This window comes from Salmo salar, chromosome ssa20, assembly GCF_905237065.1.
Source record: "Salmo salar chromosome ssa20, Ssal_v3.1, whole genome shotgun sequence".
Lineage (NCBI taxonomy): Eukaryota > Metazoa > Chordata > Actinopteri > Salmoniformes > Salmonidae > Salmo > Salmo salar.
This window is the reverse complement of record NC_059461.1, coordinates 32,268,149-32,286,742: the sequence shown is the minus strand read 5'-3', so window position 1 is coordinate 32,286,742 and position 18,594 is coordinate 32,268,149. Positions and strand designations below refer to the sequence as shown.

At 40.7% G+C, this 18,594-nt stretch overlaps 1 pseudogene; it reads left to right on the top strand.

Annotated features, from left to right (window-relative positions):
• LOC106580478 (piwi-like protein 2) overlaps positions 1–14,260 on the top strand; it is a 29,650-nt pseudogene extending 15,390 nt beyond the window's left edge.
• Positions 14,261–18,594: the final 4,334 nt, after the last annotated feature.

Sequence of the window (18,594 nt, the reverse complement as noted above, 5' to 3'; positions counted from 1 at the left end):
GTTCAGATTTTTTTCATTTATCTTACTGGGACTATTCTAGATTTGCGGGGGTATGGGAGGGCAGCAATTTTTGTTGCCTTGCATAGGGCCGCAGAACGGCCAGGACCAGGCTTGGCTGTTTCAAAATATTGCGATAAAGATATCTTGCATATGTCAATATTGCAATTAATTGTGCAGCCCTAATGTGATTTTGTCATTGTCATGGTTCATTCCCTTTAATAATTCAAGGAACCGTCTAGGCCGGACAATAAAAATAGAGCATTTTTCTTCAGACAAACAGATAAGCAGTAATATTGATTAGATAATAGATCTTATTAGTTATATAAAAACAAATATTTAAATATTTTCCGATTTTTATTTTCTTCTACATATTATGTCACACTTATGTTGTGGATGGCGTATTTGATCAACTAAGAACTTGTAATGTCTCTGTCTGCAGCTTCCTTGGCCGAGGTCTGCCATCTCAGATGATGGGAATGGGACGAGCATCGATGCCCCCTTGGGTACTGGGAGGGGGTCCACTGTGGCCCTGCTCTTCCCCCTGGCCCCATCCTGTCTTCGCTGATTCCCCTCTTCCCCACCCTAAGAAGCCCACATGGCTCCAGGTAGATGTCCAACTGAGGGAGAACTTAAAATGGAGGCCACCTGGTAAGTACCATCCATATGGTAACTAAATACCCGTATTGGTCAAACCATGTTCTGAAAACATATTGTTATGAAGTAAATTGTTATTGTTGCTATAAATGACGTTACTGTTGTTGAAGGCAATCAAATGATGAGGCAGAAATGTATTTGTATACAGTGAGCTCCAAAACTATTGGGACAGTAACCATTTTTGTTGTTGTTTTGGCTCTCTACTCCAGCACTTTGGACTTGAAATGTTCCAAAGACTATAAGGTAGGCTTGGGCGGTATCCAGATTTCTATATTGTCATAGCGTCCTTCTCTTATCCCGGAATTTACAGTATTAACAGCATAGCAGACAAGGGGGAGCTAAAAGTGCAAGAAAAGCCTCTATTACAAGAATGCTATTACCAGAATGCAAACAAAATTAGCACAAACTAATAGCTCAATTCTAATGAGTGAAAACGAACAAACTAATTGCAAAGACAGGCAAATCCAGCTCATAAAGTTATACAAGCATAGCTAGTAGCTACCGACTGTCATTTTTGGTGATTGGACACTTACAATCGAAAGTGAACAAGAGAAATTGTGCAAATAAAGGTGTGATGCATACATTTTCTGAAGGAAGAGCAGCATGTGTACATGGAGCAGAGTGGAGAAGAACTGAAGAGAAGAAAACGCTAGTAGGAAGCACAGGGGAAAAATGGCAGCTGTACAGATAACTCAACCAGAGCTCTTTGACTTCTGGCAGAAAGCCGTTATAAAATACCGTAAATTCCGGACTATAAGCCGCAACTTTTTTCCCAGGCTTTGAACCTCGCGGCTTAAACAATGACGCGGCTAATATATGGATTTTTCGTGCTTTCAATTTTTTTTTCTAAAAAAAAACACATTCTGTGACGTGCTCAGTTTTTTGGCAGCATGAAGCTTTCATTAGACCAATGAAATTGCCGAACGGGTTAAGGTCAAACAACTTTTTTGTTTCCTGTTTAGATTAAATCAAGCGCTCTGAAACTTCGCATCATTCTGATTACGGTAGTCATTTTGTCACCCTCATGGCAAAGACACGGAGAAATGCATATGATGCAGCTTTCAAGTTGAAGGCGATTGATCTGGCTGTTGGAAAAGGAAATAGAGCTGCTGCACGGGAGCTTGGTCTTAATGAGTCGATGATAAGACGTTGGAAACAGCAGCATGAGGAATTGACTCAGTGCAAAAAGACAACTAAAGCTTACTGCTCATTTTAAATGTTTTGTTACAAGCCGTGTTTCGTTAAAGCCTATTTATTTTTGTTACAAGCCGTGTTTCGTTAAAGCCTGTGTAAAGTTCATTTGTTTCAATGAACCGGTAGGCACCTGCGGCTTATAGACATGTGCGGCTTATTTATGTTCAAAATTATAAAACATTTTTAAATCCAGTGGGTGCGGCTTATATTCAGGTGCGCTTAATAGTCCGGAAATGACGGTATGTTATAGCAAACATTTAGTAATGAATTGCATACAAGTGTAACTTCATCACCTCATGTACGCTGCACAACAGAGACTCACAAATATCAGATCCCCAAAAGATGCTAACCTCGCACCATTACAATGACAGGGGAGGTTAGCATTTTTGAGGTTTATGACATTTATGAGTCTAACTTTCTCCCTCATCATTATTCACGATTCATTCAGGATTATCTGTAATCATGGTAGCATCCACATTAATGTATAAGTGTTTAGAAACATTATATTCTTATTTACAATAGAAGTGACTCCAAAATGACACTACATTATTTACCATTCATTTCTACGGGGCACAAATAATCTAAAACACAACCAAAACAAACAGCAAATGCATCCAACAAATGTTTGGTCACAAACTTGATGTAGTCATTCCGTGCTATAAATATGGGACCAAATACTTTACTTTTTACTATAATATACCTAAGTGAATTTGTCCCAATACTTTTGGTCCCCTAAAATGGGGGGACTATGTACAAAAAGTCCTGTAATTTCTAAAACGGTTCACCCGATATGGATGAAAATACCCTCAAATCTAAAGTGCTGGAGTACAAAGCCAAAACAACAAAAAATGTGTCACTGTCCCAATTACTGTTGGAGCTCATTATATTATGAATTGTGTGTTTTATGACTGTTAGGCCTAGTCATTGAACGGTTATTTTCTCTCCTTTTTCAGTAAACCATTCCAAAAGATTGGTACCAAAGGAATAACATTGCACATAGGCTCAAACCATATCTGGCTGCAGGAACGAGGTAGTATATCAGTACCATGTCACTTTCACGTAAGTACATGTATTAGGGAAAAAAAGAGCAACATTCCTGTGAAAAATATCTGCTGTAGAAATAACATTTGCCCTGTTGAGTATTTGAAAACGTTTTTTTGGGACTACATGAGTCATGACTTCACTCAGATAAGCACCTCGTTCCATAGAAGCATTTCAGTAGTGCCAGCACATCTAAATTTAACTTATTATTCCATTTGTCCCACCTTTCAGTCCCAAAGCTGAGTCGATGGGAATGCGATTTGTCATAAAGGACCATCGCCCCACCAAGGGAGATGTTGCTTTTGACGCCTCAATTCTCTACCTCCATGTGAAGATGGAAGAGGTAGTTCACTTTTCCCTGATGTCTCTGAAGTGCATCAGGGAAATAATTGCAAAAGACAAATAATTCCAAATAATTGGCTTAAACTTAGTAATACACTCAATGGGAACTGCTGCTTAAGGAGGAGGTTGACATCAAGGTTCAGATGACTAAGATCCTGCCACCCCATTCTGACCTGTGCATCCCCTTTTTACAACGTGGTATTGAGGAGGTAACAGGGCCGTATTCATAACTGCAAAATGCAGCCTTCATTAGGGCACATCATAGCAAAACATTTTACAACAGAAAACAATGGTTCTTATTGGACAAGTTCAGGTAGTCCCTCCCTGTTTACAGTATGTTGTCTTCCATTTGGTCTCTAATAAATACACCACAGTGCTGCAATATGAGCCGCTAATGGTCCACCACTAATTGATCTTTTTTACATTTTGAGAAATTGGGGGGGGGGTTTAAAGGCCTGTGGTCTACCTATGAGAGACTTTCTCTAAGTCGTCTGCTAAATGACGTAAATGGAAAATGTAAATGGAAAACCTGCCGTAAGTGCAGCCATGTTGTCTGAATCTCCCCTTGTTCTCTACATGGAGTCATCTATTGTGCTCGTTTGATAGCTTCAAGTGTAACAGTGTAGGTTCCGTCCCTCTCTTCGCCCCAACCTGGGCTCGAACCAGGGACCCTTGCACACATCAACAACTGACACCCACGAAGCATCGTTACCCATCACGCCACAAAAGCCGCGGCCCTTGCAACGCAAGGGGAACAACCACTTCAGGTCTCAGAGCGAGTGACGTCACTGATTGAAACGCTATTAGCGCGCACCACCGCTAACTAACTAGCCATTTCACATCGGTTACACAAGCAAAAACAATTCCTTTCTAGAGAGGCCTCAAATGGTTTACACACGAGGCCAGACTTTTTAAAACGGTCAATTTCCCCCTAAATCCTAAAAAGCTTTTTTACTGAAGTAGCTAATTTTACAAATCTAATATATATAACCCCCCCAAAAAAAGCCTGGCTGGCTACACCAAATGTTCAATTTGTCTGGTTAGACGAGACATTAGTGTTCTCTCCCTGTGTGTTGTCAAGGTTAATGAGGATCCTGGGACTGAAGCATGTGGGGCGGAATCATTACGTTCCAAAAAGCGCGGTCATACTTGTGAACATCGGGAAGGAATTCAAATTGTCCACAGACTGAGAAATTATACTCCAACTGAAATCTCTAGGATAATAGCAGCTGACTCAAGCCACTTGGTTTCCATCTTCATATTCTAGGCTGCAGGTGTGGCCAGGTTACTCAATGTGCAGAAAGCACACTGACGGAAGCCTGTACCTCCATGTGGATGTGTCCCACAAAGTGCTGTGATACGACTCCCTCCTTGACTGCATGTGAGTTCAACCTAACCACTTAGAAGAATGGTTACATTATGTCACTGACTAACTTGTCTAATACTCTAAAATATGCATGATAAATCTGTTCTCTTGACAGATATTTTAAGGTGTACACTGAGTGTACAAAACATGAAGGACACCTGCTCTTTCCATGACAGAATGACTAGGTGAATCCTGGTGAAAACTATGATCCCTTATTGATGTCACCTGTTAAATCCACTTCAATCAGTGTAGATGAAGGGGAGGAGACGGGTTAAAGAAGGATGTTTAAGCCTTGAGACAATTGAGCAATGGATTGTGCACTTGTCCCATTCAGAGGGTGAATCGGAAAGATTTAAGTGCCTTGGAACGTGGTATGGTAGTAGGTGCCAGGCGCACCGGTTTGTGCCAAGAACTGCAATGCTGCTGTGCTTTTCCACACTCAACAGTTTTCCATGTGTATCAAGAATGGTCCACGACCCAAAGGACATCCAGCCAACTTGACACAACTGTGGGGTGCAAGTCAATATTAAGGCGTTCCTAATGTTTGGTATACTCAGTGTAGATACACATGGTGTGTATACCCACATGGTGCGCCGTCTACTGTAGTTCATACCAATTTAAAACACTTTTTTTGCCATAGAGGTATTTACAAATAGCATTTTCACTGATACACTCATATTTCAACAAATATCGACAAGCTCTCACAGAAAGTGCATCAGCCTGCTCATAGAGATTTGGACACCGAGTATGCCTCAACCACTTCAAAACAACCTCAGGGACTTGTGAGACTGAGGGGTTGTCTAGTCTTGGTCACTAAAGGGATATATGCTGGGAAACAAATGGGCTGACTTGCAGGGCCCAGAGTGGTAACCTTTGTCCTTTTGACCCCTCTGCATCCCAAGAAAGTGATCTACCAAAAAAGCAGGGAGAGCTTCCGGGATGAGTGCACCAAAGAGCTGATCGGCAGCATTGTCATCACCCGCTAAAACAACCACACCTACCGCATCCCTCAAAGATTCCTTCAACATGGCCGACTACAGGTAAGGCCGGGTCTGAAGTTGCCCATTCATTCAATCTCAAGCTGGCAACTAATCTATGTTTTTGAACAGAGCCGTGTGTGTTATTCAAGTGCATTTCCTATGTGTGTATTATAACTTTTTTCCTGTAATATGAACAGCAAAAACTACTGCATCACCATAAAAGATATGGCCCAACCCATGCTTATCCATCGGCCCAAAAAGAGGTCCAAGCAAGGGGGAAAGATAAAAACATTCCGCAGGACTCGTTTGCTGAAGCTAACACACCCAACAACCCTGAAACGGAATACTATCCCTGAAACAGAAGGCCAATTTATGGGGCAAGTCAGTATTGGGATTAATTGCAAGATACTCTGTTTTCATAGCTCTTTATGATGTTCTACTATCACACATGCTTTATAAATAGTCGTTCTGAGTTTCTATTGATGAGTTGGAGACATTCTTCTCCATAGAGATACAATACGTTCTATTTAATTTTGTGTTTTTATCTTACAGCAAGTCATAACCGGCATGATCCTGCTTCTGCCTGAGCTCTCCTTCATGACTGGAATTCCTGACAAAATGTGAACGGACTTCCAAGCCATGATGGTAAAATCATTGTGTCAGCAATGCATTCTCTTCCCTGGGGGGTTTTCTGTGACATTTACATTCTGTGACATCCACAGTCCACGAAGGCAGCACAGTGATTTTGATAACGCAGCATTTGATAACACATTAGCTGGTTACTATTGTTTTCTTTCAAATGCTGTGCTTGCTTGAGTTTTCCTGCCTCAATTAAATAAATTGAATAATCCCAAAATTCTACACCATAAACCTAGCTGGCAATCCAGACAGGCTGAATGTAGTGCTCCAAGTATTGGGGGTGGGGAAACAAAAAATACTATTTGAACCCAGACACGTCAGAGATTAAATGGGAAGGGCAAAGTTAGAGTAATTATATTGTTATAGAATGAAAGTAACGGTTTTACCGTCCCAGGACCTGACAATGCACATCAATGTGAGTGAGTAGTGAGCAGCACACCCACTCCCTGAAGCAGCTCCTGAAGAACACCAACCCAGAGCCCAGACGGAGTTGGCACGCTGGGGGCTGGAGATCAGCCAAGACATCCTGGTGGTGAGGATACACACGGCACAATTAAACAATCAACATTTGACGGAAATGTGTTGTGTAGCTGAAGTCGCACATAAAATTAAGTCTATCTGGTAGTGAGGCTCCACATAGCTCATTAGACATGCTCACTCACACATTACTCTTAAAAAAATGGTTGGATGCTGGATCGTCGTTCGTGAAATCCATCAAGTTAAATGGACAGCAATAGGTCAGTCGTGTGTTAAATTAAATGCACAATTAATTAGAGCCCGACTGATATTATCTGCAGATGTTAGCCTTTCACAGAAACATTTGTATCAGTCTTTATTCCACCATTTAAAGCACCGTTATTGTATACATAGAATTAACAAATACGTGTGCTCATTTGCAGTTATTTTTAGAAAGTTTCAATGGTTGCCAGGAGAGGGCGCTCTGAGCTGCTCATTGAACATCATTCAGCCTGTAAGTCACGTGAGAATCCGTGAGTGTCCATGGTGGTTTGACGCTGAGTAGTTTTCCAGCGACAGTGTATTTGAATAAGTAAATATTTCACCACGCAAGCAGCCCTGTCCTCATCACATGCTCACTTGGTTAACGCTAGCTAACCAGCAATGTAATTAAGCTCTATCTAGCCAGAAAGGTAGTTAGCCTAGCTAAAAAGCTATCTGTGCTACATATGTGCAAACACTGGACTGGCGCCAAAGTCAACACTGACACATCATTCATACAAACATAACAGTGTTACTGTCTAGGCCTATTACGTTAGTGGGCTTAGTTAGATCTGCGCTAACTATCATTCTGACCACGCGCTTCATTCATAAGTTTGCTAGCTACCTAAATTACAATGTGACTAAAACCAGTGACAAACATTTCCTGCATTAAAGTTCAGTCATCAGCGCGTGCCATTTGCAGTTGAAATATATAGCCAATAGATTTAATTGAATATGTGTAATTTCCATTAGTTTCAGTAAAAAAAACATTTTTATAATGAAGAGCTAGCATGTGCTTGTAATAACAGACAACATGTGATAACAAGCCAGAGATGGGAGAAACGAGGAGATAGGAATCCCATTGGACAATGAATGAAGGAACGCCTTACGCAGCAGACTGTCGGCCAATCGTGTTCATGTTGTCATGTTGAGTCACGCGGTTGCTAAGCTTATCGTCAAGCAATCCCTCAAAATCAGGGTATGAGTCGAGAAACCAGCCTATTTTCCATGAAAGTACGTAATGTAACAATTTCAAAGCTATGTGATATTACAGAGAACAAGTTAATTGTCTCAAATCTCTGAATATATTTGCGTTTTACTTGTTGACGAAATTCATGCGAATGTTGTTTTTTTGAGCTAGCGCACAATTAACTCCCATACATTCCTTGAAGGACAGCATTTCTTGTCCTAGAATCGCCCAGAATGCACCACGCGGTCCATTGACGACGCATGGGAACATACACAATGGGAACGATTCCAATAGAGTTTACAATCTCCTCAAAATTATCTCTAAACAAGCTCTCATTGCACGGTTGTCATCAATTGTTTCATTACATGACATTTGACTGTTGTAAAGCAATGTAGTGTACAGGCTGAGGGTGTTAAACGCTCTACAACAAAGCTTTCTTAGTGTACAACAAGCTTTCTCTGCTCTTAACCTTGAACACCTCCAAAACAAAGGTCATATGCTTTGGTAAGAAGAATGCCCCTCTCCCCACAGGTGTGATTACTACCACTGAGGGTTTAGAGCTTGAAGTAGTCACCTCATACAAGTACTTGGGAGTATGTCCTTCTCAGCACATATCAAAGCTGCAGGCTAAAGTTAAATCTAGACTTGGTTAAATCTAGACTTGGTTTCCTCTATCGTAATCGCTCCTCTTTCACCCCAGCTGCCAAACTAACACTGATTCAGATGACCATCCTACCCATGCTAGATTACGGAGAAGTAATTTATAGATCAGCGGGTAAGGGTGCTCTCGAGCGGCTAGATGTTCTTTACCATTCGGCCATCACTGCACTCTATACTCCCCTGTAAATTGGTCATCTCTGTATACCCGTCGCAAGACCCACTGGTTGATGCTTATTTATAGAAACCTCTTAGGCCTCAGTCCTCCTTATCTAAGATATCTACTGCAGCCCTCATCCTCCACATACAACACCCGTTCTGCCAGTCACATTCTGTTAAAGGTCTCCAAAGCACACACATCCCTGACAGTTGTGGCTGCTTCGCGTGATGTATTGTTGTCTCTACCTTCTTGCCCTTTGTGATGTTGTCTGTGCCCAATAATGTTTTGACCATGTTTTGTGCTGCGACCATGTTGTCATGTGTTGCTGCCATGCTATGTTGTTGTCTTAGGCCTCTCGTTATGTAGTGTTGTCTCTCTTGTCGTGATGTGTGTTTTAATAAAAAGTGCCGTTTCAGATTTACTTTGAGACTAAGTTTAATTCATTCAGCCCTTGTTTATTAGTGTGCTTGTAGTGCTTCAGCACAAACACTTCTGCATTCTTATCTACTGCCATAGACAAATCTGTAAGTTCTACCTAAGAAGGTATTTTTTTATTTATAGAGGATATAGTTGCTTTTTGGTGGTGATCATGTAAACCACAAATAAAATGTTCTTAAATTGTAATATTTAGTTAAGAAATCATAATTTGGAGTATCAGTTAATCCTTTGAGGCACAATGTGAAAAGAAAAGGTATGATTTTTAATTCCACCTCTAAAAAAGCATATTGGTAATAGGTGACTGTTGCCTCCCTAATATCGCTCATCGGACCCAAAAATCCATATCGGTCGGGCTCTACAATCGCTATGTTTAGGTTTATTAGGCTCGTCCTGTGTGCAGAAAGCCTACCAACACAGCTCCCAGGGGCCACGTTGAAGCTGAGTTTAGCTTTAGAAAAATAACTTGGAACAAACGGCTTTTCCTTCAAAGTTTAACCACAAGAGGATGTCATAAATTGGATCAAAGCTGCTTTTAAAAGTTGAGTAATAAAATACATTCCCAAGAGTAAATCTCAGTTGATAAACATTTGCCAGTGACCTGCTGGCAGCTCGTAATGGGTTAGAATAGTTCAAGTCTTCTAAAATTCCTGCCGAGTTAAATGGACTCAAGAGTAAAGAATATTTAACGTGCTCTTACTACTTTGATTGAGGTCAGAGTATGTATCCACTACTCTCCAGTTTTACAAGCACTTGTAAAAGGACTTTTTTTCCCCCACCCCCCCTTCAGATGTTTCATGCATACAGGCTCACATACCTTTCTTTGTGTAACTATAAAAAGTACTATGAACTATTCTGTTGGTTCATCTAGATTACAGGAAGAATTATTCCCCTGGAGACCGTCTGTCTGCTTGTCAGCATCCTTTGTCACCGGAGCTGATGTCAGCTGGTCCAGGGAGGTTGTCAGGGATGCTTCAATCAGCTGTGTGAGTCAAAGGGTCAAGTACAGCCCACTGATGTCAGGGGAATGACTAGCTTACTATAGCTTTATACTATAGCTTGGGCAACATTATGATTGCATCCTTTAGCGACGATAATTGACAGCCATCATTGATCGTGATGCCACCAACGATGGTCATAGCCTACATTTTCAGTAAATATGTGTCAGCAGGGTTTTTGTTTGGCCTATTACCTGGAGATAAGTTTCATTTCAATAATAACATTTTAATTTCTCAATCATAAAAATCTGAGTTAAAATGATCATCTTAAAGTTAAATGTCCACTAATGTGAGATCACCTGCCTCTGCCATATGGACACATTGATACACTGTGATCCATTGGTGGCTAAAGAAATGGACGCATGGAACTCATGGCCTATTTAAGCAATAATGCACGAGGGGGTGTGGTGTATGGCCAATATACCACGGCTAAGAGCTGTTCTTATGCACAACGCATTGCGGAGTGCCTGGACACAATCCTTAGCTGTGGTATATTGGCCATATACCACAAGCCCCAGAGGTGCCTTATTGCTATTATAAACTGGTTACCAACGTAATTAGAGCAGTAAAAAAAAAGTAATACCCGTAGTATATGGTGTGATATACCACAGCTGTCAGCCAATCAGCTTTCAGGGCTCGAACCACCCAGTTTATAAAAGGCCAATCACTTCCATTGCTCTTTCACACCTACGATTGGTGATTATTGGAAAGGTTTTTCAAATAGCTAACTATGAGGAACTATAGTTTTACTTTATTATTCACAATGGATGTAAAAACACTTTCCTACATTTTCGCGCAGCAGGCCAGGTACTTCTATGCGTGCTCAGGCGTGCGCGCTCCCTCAACATTATCAGGACATAGAAACCAGACACATGCTCATTGTTTACATGGAGCACTCCAAACAAAAGACAAGGAAGAAATTGACAAATCTTATAAATGATGGTTATGAAAAGAACCAAAACGTGTTTCTCCCAAGTGTATGTAATCGATGTGAAATGGCTAGTTAGCGGTGGTGCGCGCTAATAGCGGTTCAATCAGTGACGTCACTCGCTCTGAGACTTGAAGTAGGGTTTCCCCTTGCGTTGCAAGGGCCGCGGCTTTTGTGGCGCGATGGGTAGCGATGCTTCGTGGGGTGTCAGTTGTTGATGTGTGCAAGGGTCCCTGGTTCGAGCCCAGGTTGGGGCGAAGAAAGGGACGGAACCTACACTGTTACATGTAGCAGGTTGTGAACTCTGCAAACAACGTTTACAATCCGAGAATGAGAACGGTAAATTATGAATTAATACATGCATTAACATAAATCTACGTAACCAAATTACATGGGATTTACGGTACATTTATTACTGGTGGCATACAGTATGTAATGGGGAATTGATTTTTTTTAAAATGAAAGGGCAAACAATGAACTTAATGAAACAATGAATGCGCAAGAATTTGAGCGACAGCTGAGCAATTCTGGAGAGAGACTCGCCTATATCTTCACCACACACCCCTCCCCTTGTCTCAACATTTTAGATTATACTCGAGATGCATTATCTTCACATTTTAGATGCTTTTCACTGACAGCCGCAACTCAACAATCAGCTAGGCTTATTGCCACAAATTGCGGGCTTCCCAAATAGGCATAGGCCTACAAGCTTGTGATTTGAAACAATCCACAGCTATTTTTTTTAAAGAAGCTAATGATCCTCGATTCCTTTGTGTCTAAGTAATGCTTTCTTGAAGTATTTTATTTCGGTATAGACGGGAGTAGTTATATAATTTTGGCATATGGTTGTTTTCTCATTTACTAACCTATTGAACCCACCACTGCCATTTCTCTCCTGTTCTATTGGTTTTCATATCAACTTTCTTTCGTTGTCCAGAAGCCAAAGGCACAATCCATATTAGCAACACATCCTAGTTGTTGCATCTTTAGATTCCCCCTCTTCCTACATTTCTAACAGAGGTTCTACATGTGACAGATTTTCATCTCTATCAGGTGCGCTGTTTAGAATGGTGTTTTTCCACAAATTGCATTTTGGCAAATGTTTGAAAATTATGTTTTATTGGATGTTTTATTACATGAGTTTCATGTTCTGTTAAGAAGCATTACCATAATTGAAATGTAATTGTCTGTCATTCTGAGCACCCTGGGTTGACACCCTAATGTGTAATGCACCCAATACATATGGGTCCTGTAAATTCCAATATGGATGATTTGAATGTAGGCTCCATTTTTCACATTTAAATAAAGAGCAATTAGGAACCATTGGTGTTGTATAGCACACTGTATTACTTATACAACTAATACAAGGACAGGACATGAGACAGGACGTGGGCATTGATTAATGCGTTTCACAGGAAGAACTTTCAAAGTAGGTAAACAAGGGGGAGTTACAGGTGCCCTAAAGGGACAAAAGAATATCAATACACAACAATTGGGTCTAGTTATTGTTGTCTTAGGCCTACCTAAAGGTTTATGGCAAGAAAAAACAGCATGTTCACCTTTTCTGGTTTAAGAAGTCTTTGGAGTAGAGTGACAATATTGCTTGCTTTACTGAAAACATGTTCAGACTGAGTGCTTGTTGCACAGATATACAGGTCTTTTTTGGGCGACGTTGGCCTTGACTGGAAAGCGCCAATTTCTGCTCCACATTGCCAGTAGGTTATAGTCTCCTCCGATGGCATCTTCATTGAGGTAGGCTGTGAGCTCTGCGCTGGACCGCTGTTGTGTACTCTGTGTTAGTTTCCTTTACCAAGAAAAAAATAACTAGGCCTAACTGTTTTATTATTAACAGGGACTTAATGAGATTGTTACCAAAGCCATAACCAATTTAAATAAGATTTACATATAGCCTAGACTAAGCACCAAATCATAAACAATGTGTGGAACTACAGTCCTCTATAGTGTCCTTCCTGTGACTCGTCTGCCTACATGCCCAACCCTAGTCTGTACTGCAGTCTGTTTTGGGGTTGATTACGGATATTTATGCCCTATGCAGCCACTTAAAAAAAAATATTGAAGAAAAATAAACTGAAATCAGCCTGGCTTTGGACAAAAATAGTCCATTACATAGGGAATGTCATTTCAGATTCACCCTTTCTCTTTACTGACTGCTCTATTCTCCTCTGGCCTGTAATGTTTGTCTATCAGATCCCCATGAACTGCTGGGCCATATTCTACCTGCTTTGCTAAGCAGGCAGAGGAGCTAGTGTCCGGATTTGGGATGGTGGCCGGGCCAATGGGCCTGAGGCTGGACCAGCCCATCCGCGTGGAGCTGAAGGACGACCGCATTGAGACCTATGTCAAGAGCATCCATTCCCAGCTCACCAGTGAGGCAGGACATGTCACTATCGCCTCTAAACACATTTGAATTTTTTTGTAAAAAAAAGTTCAGCCCAAAGTGCAGTTGGTGGTGTGCATCATGACAGGCAACAGAGACGACTGCGCCATCAAGAAGCTCGACTGCGCCATCAAGAAGCTCGACTGCGCCATCAAGAAGCTCGACTGCGCCATCAAGAAGCTCGACTGCGCCATCAAGAAGCTCTACTGCGCCATCAAGAAGCTCTACTGCGCCATCAAGAAGCTCTACTGCATCCAGAGTCCAGTCCCCTCTCAGGTTGATACGGCCACATCTCCAGACTATTCATCTTCATTTAGTCAGGATAGTCTACTCGGCAACACACAACATACAATAAGCAAAAGTAAATAACAGGATGGGTGCCAGCACTATTTTGCTTAGCCTTCACCTCAGGTCCTATCAGAATACTGAAGGGTTCAGGGGAAAAGGCAAGGAACCATAATTTAGGAACCAGATGTTCACAAAATGTCCAGGTTTTCATGAGCACACAAAAAGGTTTCAATTGCTTGTTTAGCCTAACGCAAATGTTAATCTAAAATACATTTAAAAGTTGAATTAAAAAATAAATGTTAATCTCTTTTGCTTTGTAGGCCATCAACATCCGGGCCATCTCCCAGCCCCAAAAGCTGAGAAGCGATGCCCAGAAAATCCTGCTACAGATGAACTGCAAACTGGGGGAGAACTGTGGACTGTGAACATCCCTCTGTTAGGCATTATATTCTTTACTGGTAAAGTAGGACTCCCGAGTGGTGCAGCCGTCTAAGGCACTGCATCTCAGTGCAAGAGGCGTCACTACAGTCCCTGTTTCGATTCCAGGCTGTATCACAACCGGCCGTGATTAGGAGTCACATAGGACGGCGCACAATTGGCCCAGCGTCGTCCAGGTTTGGCTGGGGTAGGCCGTCATTGTTGGGGATAGGGGGCAGTATTTGCACGGCTGGATAAAAAAACGTACCCGATTTAAACTGTTTACTACTCTTGCCCAGAAACGAGAATATGCATAGAATTAGTAGATTTGGATAGAAAACACTCTAATGTTTCTAAAACTGTTTGAATGGTGTCTGTGAGTATAACATAACTCATATGGCAGTCAAAACCCTGAGACAAATCCTAACAGGAAGTGGAAATCTGATGTGTGGAATCACTTCAAGCCTTTGCCATTGAAACACAGTGAGTTAGGATTCATTTTTCACTTCCCAAGGCTTCCACTAGATGTCAACAGTCTTTACAAAGTGGTTTGAGTGTTCTCCTGTAAAAACTGACCGAACGGGAAGGCTGTAAACTAGGTCACAGGCGGATGGCCATGTCTACTATGACGCGCATGCGTGTGGGGACCCTTTCTTTCCGAAACGTTTTATAAGACAATGCAATCGTCCGCCTTGAATATTATTGAAGTTCTGTTTGAAAAAGGCCCTAAAGACTTATGCTATACAACGTTTGACATGTTTGAACGAACGTAAATATATATTTTTTGCTCTTTCGTGGCGACAAGTCCTGCGCGCTTCGGTACATTTTGAGTAGCCTACAGAACGCGCTAACAAGAAGGAGCTATTGGGACATAAATTATTAACTTTTTCGAACAAAACTACATTTGTTGTGGACCTGGGATTCCTGGAAGTGCCTTCTGATGAAGATAATCAAAGGTAAGTGAATATTTACAATAGTATATTTGATTTTAGATGGTTCCAAGATGGCGCTAACCTGTATCGCCTAGCCTATTTGTCTGAGCATAGCACCTCGTTTATTGCAAAGTGTGATTTCCCAGTAAAGTTATTTTGAAATCTGGCAATGCGGTTGCATTCACGAGATGTTAATCTATAATTCTTTGAATGACAATATTATAATTTACCAATGTTTTCGAATAGTAATTTTGTAAATTGTAGCGCTGATTCACCGGCAGCATTTGAGGGAAAATATTTTCTGAATTTCACCGCCACTGTAAAATGCTGTTTTTGGATATAAATATGAACTTGATAGACAATACATGCATTTTTTGTTCTAACATAATGTCCTAGGAGTGTCATCTGATGAAGATTGTCAAAGGTTAGTGCATCATTTTAGCTGGTTTTCTGCTTTTGGTGACGCCTGTCTTTGCATTGAAAATAGCTGTGTGTAATGTTTTGTCAATGTACTGTCCTAACATAATCTAACTTTATGCTTTCGCCGTAAAGCCTTTTTGAAATCGGACAACGTGGTTAGATTAAGGAGATGTTTATCTTTCAAAGGGTGTAAGATTGAGAAATTTAAATTATTCGATTTATTCTGTTTTGAATTTCGCGCGTTGTATCTTGTCAAGCAATCCCCGAAGGGGTATACCCAACGGGCCGTCATTGTAAATAATTATTTGTTCTTAACTGATTTGCCTAGTTAAATAAAGGGCTGATGTTGACTGTTTCAAGTTTGGGTGTAGATATGTATTGTGTCCACCAGATGGATGTTTTGTTTTGTACACTTTGTACAAAATAATAAAACGCAGAACTACAGGATGTTTCTTAACATAACTCTTTATTAACTAGCTACAACTACATGTTAGCCTATCTCCAACCACGATCAACTGCCCATGACCTAACCGTCTGGGTGGTCTTAACCAATCACCGCACAGTATGATACGGCGGTAAAATGCATCCAATTATAATTCAGTATGTATTCACATATGAATATTACAATGGAGACAGTGGGTTGATGAATCCAGAGAGACATGAAAGTCAGAATTAAAGCTTTGTATAACATAAAGAAGGGATATCTAGTTAGTTGCACAACTGAATGCATTCAACCAAAATGTTTCTTCCGCACAAATCCCTTACTTTGTAGTGGACAACAAACATTTACCCATAGTGACATGCGAATGGGATGATATAAAACAAGTAGAGTGTAATGTTGCTGTATTCAATTTTCAGTATGCAGTCTGAATATGTAAGGGGATTTGTTTTGTTATTTTTGTGAAGTCAGCTATTTTAAAATGTGCCTGCCACTTAACAGTTCTGGTGAAGGTGGGGCGCCTCATGTTACCCTTTGGGAGGCTGGAGCAGAGGAGTGATGTGACCAGGATGACGCTGCCATAAGGCAGCAAGCTTCAGGTTGCAGTCAGAGCACACTGTTTTGACACAGTCGTGACTGGAAGCAGAAGACTGGGGCTCTGATTTGAATAATTTAGCCTGAAGTTAAATGACGGTTGACAATAGCATTATGGATGAGCAGGAGAGGTTTGCTGGCCACAAACATGATGACCGTTAGTTGCCTGATGGCTATTGTCTTTTGTTGTTGTTGTTGTTATAGTGTAGTATTGTTAACGTCCATCTTTGCTCTACGTTTAAATAGATTAAGGAGATGTTTATCTTTTAAATTGTGTAAAATAGTTGATTGTTTGAGAAATTGAAATTATTAGATTTTTGATGTTTTGAATTTCCAGCCTTGTTAGCAATCCCGACTCGGGGTTCATTGCTAACCTGTAGCCCCAACAGGTTAAAGGTACATTTGCGAGCCAATGCAAACTAGTGTTACCCATAAACTTCCAGTCATTGCGTTATCTAGAAGCATGCTAGTCCCGAAGTATCCCTTTAATGTAGAATCCCTTTAATCCAGACATTAATATGCTTTAGAATGACACTTGATTTTGGTGGGCGATACAGGGTTACCCGGGAGAAGAGGGATTTATTATTGGGATGGAACATTTGTAAAATACTGGGAAATTATTCAACCCTAGTCCAAATAGGGCTATTGACTTATATGTTACTCCAATATGTGGCTGTATCTTTTAAGGGGTGCGTTGTTTTTATACCTGTTCAGGCGGGCGACAAAGCCCATTACTGATCTGTTCTTCTTGCTGGAGTTGTGATGCACGTCCACGGCAATCAGATGTTTCTGTATCGTATCAAATCACGAACCCACAAATGCTGATGCTCCAGATACTCAACTAGTCTAAAGAAGGCCAGTTTATTGCTTCTTTAATTAGAACAACAGTTTTCAGCTGTGCTAACATAATTGCAAAAGGGTTTTCAATTGATCAATTAGCCTTTTAAAATGATTAACTTGGATTAGCTAACACAACGTGCCATTGGAACACAGGAGGGATGGTTACTGATAATGGTATTCTGTACGCCGATGTAGATATTCCATAATTTAAAAAATAAAATAAAATCAGCCTTTTCCAGCTACAATAGTCATTTACAACATTAACAATGTCTACACTGTATTTCTGATCTATTTCAATGGACAAAGAATTTGCTTTTCTTTCAAAAATGGCATTTCTAAGTGACCCCAAACGTTTGAACGGTAGTGTGAGTTATTTATGTGCAATTCTACACATTTTGGCATGGTGCGTAGAGAAAATGTTGCTGTTTTAAAGCAAGTTTGCTGCATTCTCACATTTTGCCATAGGGTGGAGTGAAATTATCAGTTTTATAGCAAAGTATCCTGCAATTCTATACATTTTGCCAAAGGGTGGAGATAAATGTTTGCCGTTTTTAATGATATCTAATGATCAATGGGGGGGCCCAAGGTCGGTACTTTGACCATGATTACAACAAGTTTCTATAGCTGGCAGCTTTGGCTAACCAAATCTAAAAAATATTAGCTGACATGAGCAACTGTCAATGACTGACATAACAGAAACTGCTGATGTACTACCACATTTCGAAATTGCACCTTGTGTATTCTACGATTCTTACTCAACAGTAGGTTCAGTTTTTGGAAATGTAATTTGATCCGCGGGCCTAAAAGAGGGCCCCACATTTCCCATCCGTGCTGTACTGTATATTGTATGGAATTATGCACCTCATTCAAACCATGAAGCTGGGAGAGAACACGCAATGCTGGTGTAGGCTATGCGGCCTACAAAGTTACAATTATAGGCTAGCGAACTATATTTTGGGCCTGGTTTACATATTTAGACTTAGTAGCCTGACACATGACCTTTTTGATAATATTTCCTGTGTTCGACGTGTGTATTGTAGCCTCATTCCTTCCTCGCTTTCAACAGTTAAATTAAATACGTTTTGTCCTTATCTTCATTGTAATGACATGCTAGAATAATATAGGACTAGAGTAATCTCTTCACGAAGATTGAATGGTTATGGTCTGAATAAATAACTGCTATCA